This window comes from Eumetopias jubatus, unplaced genomic scaffold (assembly GCF_037043125.1).
Source record: "Eumetopias jubatus isolate StellerSeaLion01/CBP00866 unplaced genomic scaffold, mEumJub1_p1.0 scaffold_4, whole genome shotgun sequence".
Classification (NCBI taxonomy): Eukaryota; Metazoa; Chordata; class Mammalia; order Carnivora; family Otariidae; genus Eumetopias; species Eumetopias jubatus.
In genome coordinates this window covers 159,291,561-159,296,018 of record NW_028274810.1, presented here as the reverse complement: position 1 = coordinate 159,296,018, position 4,458 = coordinate 159,291,561, and the positions used below count along the sequence as shown (strand labels likewise).

The following is a 4,458-nucleotide window of genomic DNA, read 5'->3' as shown; positions in this document are numbered from 1 at the left end:
AAGGAAATATTAGCAAGTAAAACAGCAGTGTTTATAAAGTAGTATAAAGTATTAGCAAACTGAATTTATCAGTGTGTACATATATTTAAATATCACATCTTATAAAATATCATTTATCTCGATAGTTAAGTTGAACACCATAAAATCTATTATTACAGTGTATATTTAGTTGACACTGTGACATATCACTAGATATTTCTTCTGGGCTTAAGGAGTATGGTCCTAGTGCCTGGGAATGCTGCTAGCAGATAACCCTCAACTACTGGTCATTTTCAGGAAATGACTAGATGAAGAGAGTCACCTTGTCCAACTTCAAGCCCCCTTTCTTGGACAACTTGGATCAAATGACTAGTCCATCAGGAAGTTTAAGGACATGACCCCCTCCTGCCAATTTGAGAAAAGTCTGGTATACCATCCAGTCTTAGCTTTGGAGTTTCCTATGGTGTTGGCTGGTGTTTCCCCTGAGATTTCATTACAGCTTAACTTTTCCCTTTGTCCAGTCCTGTTTCTTTCCCTTCTCTTCCATAGATGGTGTTTGCAAGACTTGATTCTCTATCAACTTTCTACCTCATATTCCGCATCCTGGGAAGCCTGGCTAGTGATGGAATAATATTAATGTATTAAAGAAAAATATACAGGGAAAACATTTGAACAATTTAAACACTTATAAAACATATATCTCTTAGGAAACTAGCATTTGAGGAGTATATTCATAAAGTAATAAAATATGTTGAAACTAGAAGCAAATCTAAGAAAATCCACAGAGCATTGGAATGCATAAGAAAGTGAAGCAAATTTTGGGATGCCTGGATGGCACAGTCAGTTGGGCGTTTGACTCTTGGTTGCACTTCAGGTTGTGATCTCAAGGTCATGGTCTCCCTGCTGGGCTCCATGCTCAGCTTGGAGTCTGTTTGGGACTCTCCCTCCTTCTCCCTCTGCCCTCCCCTCCTACGCTTGTGCTTTCTCTAAAATAAGTAAAAAAAATAAATAATCTTTTAAAAAAGGGAAAGTGAAGCAAGTTTTCTTACAGACAAAATCAACATGCAAAGGCTCAAAAGCATTCCTACACAGCATTAAAAACTAATAGAAAAAAGGGATGCCTGGGTGGCTCAGTTGGTTAAGCGTCTGCCTTCGACTCAGGTCATGATCCCAGGGTCCTGGGATCCAGTCCCACATTGGGCTCCTTGCTCAGTGGGGAGGGAGCCTGCTTCTCCCTCTGTCTGCCGCTCCCCCTGCTTGTGCTCTCTCTCTCTCTCTCTCAAATAAATAAAATCAAATCTAAAAAAAAAAAAGAAAAATAAGGCACAGAATGCTTTAAAAAAAAACCTAATAGAAAATATACTAAAATGTACATTAATAATGGCATTTAATAGTTTATATTGTTGCCCAGTACTTTTTTATTAGTAAAAACTATATCATACTTTTTAAAAAGAGTGTAGTGGACACACGATATTATGTTAGTTTCAGATGTACAACATAATGGTGCAACAGCTCTATACATTATGCTGTGTTCACCACAGTGTAGCTATCATCTGTCCCCATACACCGCTGCTACATCATTGGCTGTATTCCTTATGCTGTACCTTTTATTTTTTTTTGGGGGGGGAGCAAATAATTAAAAAAAATTCTTTTTAAACAAATACACTAAAGAATCATGCATTGCTGCCAGCATTAGATGCAACCCTGGGTCACAAGTCTGCACACTCCTTTGCAACTGGTCTGATAACAGAACCTTTCATTTCACCTGTATTGTTTACTCTGACCCCCACATTATCTTCAAAATTGAGAAACACGCCATCTTTTCTCCCGATATGACTTTTGTTGTCGAATTACCAGTGCTGGATGTACCTTCTTTCTGAGCTCTGGGTGGCCTTTCTTCACTGTGGCCATCGCTATGTCACCCACACCCCAAGCAGAAAGTCTGTTCAGTTGTCCCTTGATCCCCTTCACAGATATGATATACAGGTTTTTAGTTCCTGTGTTGTCAGCACCGTTGATCACAGCTCCTACTGGAAGACCCAGGGAAAACCAGAATTTCACACCAGAGGACCCACCACATCCTTGCTTTGACATCTTGAACACCAGAAAGGGACAGAGGCCTGTGCTTTTTATTTTTATGACTTACTCATTTTATAACTGGAAGCCTGTATCTTTAACTCTTGCCCAAGCCCCTACTTTTGCTTTAGGCCCTACTTCCCTCCCCTCTGGCAACCTTGGTTTTTTCTCTGTATTTACAGGCCTGACTCTGCTTTTTGTTTATTCTTTTCTTTCCTCCTTTCTTGTTTTTTTTTTTTTAGCTTCCTTTTATGAGTGAAATTATATGGTATTTGTCTTTCTCAGTCTTATTTCACTTGTTTGCCTTGTATTTTGATTAAGGCTTTACATATTCCCAAGTAAGATATGAATAAGTATCTAGAGATAATCTTAATAAAAGATGGCAATGTGTATATGGAGAAAATTATAGAACAGTATTTACGGGTAGAAAAATTCTGAAAAAATGAGGGATAAGCCATTTAGGGATTATAAGATTAATGAAACTTTAACAAGCTAATCTTAATATCTATATATAAAACCTAAGGGCCAAGAAGAGCCAAAACGTTATTCATGTTGTTGGAGAAAATTTCCTTATCGTATGTAAGCTCACAATAAATCTATGATAATAAAGACAGAGTAGTATTAGGAGGGAGATAAATAAAAACAGATAGGTGTAACAAAATAGAGAGCTCCCAAACTGTCTGTTAATATATGGACCCCTGATATATGACAAATACGGCATTCCACAACAGTAGAGAAAGAATATGGTAAATAGTTCTGGGACAGAGACCAACTTTATAGAAAAAAATAGATTTTTTTTTAAGATTTTATTTATTTATTTGACAGAGAGTGAGCGCTCACAAGAAGAAGAGCAGCAGGCAATGGAAAGGAAGAAGCAGGCTCCCCACTGAGCAGGGAGCCCAAGGACCTGGGCCTTGATCCTAGCCCAAAGGCAGAGGCTTAACGAACTGAAGTCACCCAGGTGCCCCTAAATTTAGATTCTAATTACACAGTGCATAAGATCAATTCTAGCTAGGTTAAAAAAACAAACAAACAAAAACAAACCTTAATGCAAAAAAGCAAACCTTTAAAAAATTTTAAAAGAAAATATTGGTTATCATATTTATCATCTAGTGGTTGAAAAGGATAATTTTGAGGAGAAAAAAGCTTAATCCATAAAGGAACCAATTGATGCATTGACTTCATTAAAATTTAAGTCTGCACAGCAAAAGATACATGACTTCATTTTTTATTATTTCTCAACTTGTTTTTAATACTTTATTATGTATTTAGAGATTTTTCAAATGTTATATAGTATTTTGCAGAATTTTGAACATTTCATAAATAACACCCTAACTTGGTTTTTCTTTTCATTTAGTAATATGTTTGTATTTTTTAAGATGGTAGATGTAGTCTTAGTTCATCCATTTTTAATTTTCATAATATACTGAGTTGCAAGGATATTCTTCAGCATACACATTGATATAAATTTATATAGTTTACAATTTTTTCTTCCTTTTATGAACAGTGTGGCCATAAGTACTGTTGTGATAGTACATTGCATCCGGTTTACTCTAGAGACAGGGTATGTGGAAATGTAAAGGAGGGAGGCAGAGAAATAGTATGAGGGGAGGACACATGGAGTTTTATACAGAACAATAGACAAAAATAATCTGAAGCAAATACAACATACAGTTAAATTTGCAAAAGTTGGGCAAAGGGCACAAAGCTGCTCTTCATATTATACTACGTGATTGTTTCACATATAAGAAAGAGCTTCTTGTTCTTAACGCTTTCTGCCTTGAGTTCAACCTTAGATGGTATTTTTTTTTTTTTTTAAGATTTTATTTGTTTCTTTGACAGAGAGAGACACAGTGAGAGAGGGAACACAAGCAGGGGGAACAGGAGAGGGAGAAGCAGGCTACCCGCGGAGCAGGGAGCCCGATGTGGGGCTCCATCCCAGGACCCTGGGATCATGACCTGAGCCAAAGGCAGATGCTTAATCACTGAGCCACCCAGGTGCCCCTACATTAGATGGTATTGATATAAAGAACTCTTTTTGTTCCTTTCTGATGTATATTTGCATAATCTGTTCCTTGTGACATTTCTGAACCATTTTCTTTTTTATTTTATTTATTTTTAAAAGATTTTATTTGAGAGAGAGAGAGAGAGCTCATGAGAGGGGGGGGAAGGTCAGAGGGAGAAGCAGACTCCCTGCTGAGCATAGAGCCCAATGTGGGACTCGATCCCAGGATTCCAGGATCATGACCTGAGCCGAAGGCAGTCGCTTAACCAACTGAACTACCCAGGCTCCCCTGAACCATTTTCTTTTAGATGCAGTTTTAAAAATACTGCATAAAAAATGAATATTGTTTCAGTCTGACATCCCTTTTCCTTCCAATAAATAGATGGGTTAATCTTACT

At 37.3% G+C, this 4,458-nt stretch overlaps 1 pseudogene; it reads right to left on the bottom strand.

Moving 5' to 3' along the window:
* Window positions 1–1,652: 1,652 nt before the first annotated feature.
* Window positions 1,653–2,076, bottom strand: LOC114216598 (large ribosomal subunit protein uL14 pseudogene; annotated as a pseudogene).
* Window positions 2,077–4,458: the final 2,382 nt, after the last annotated feature.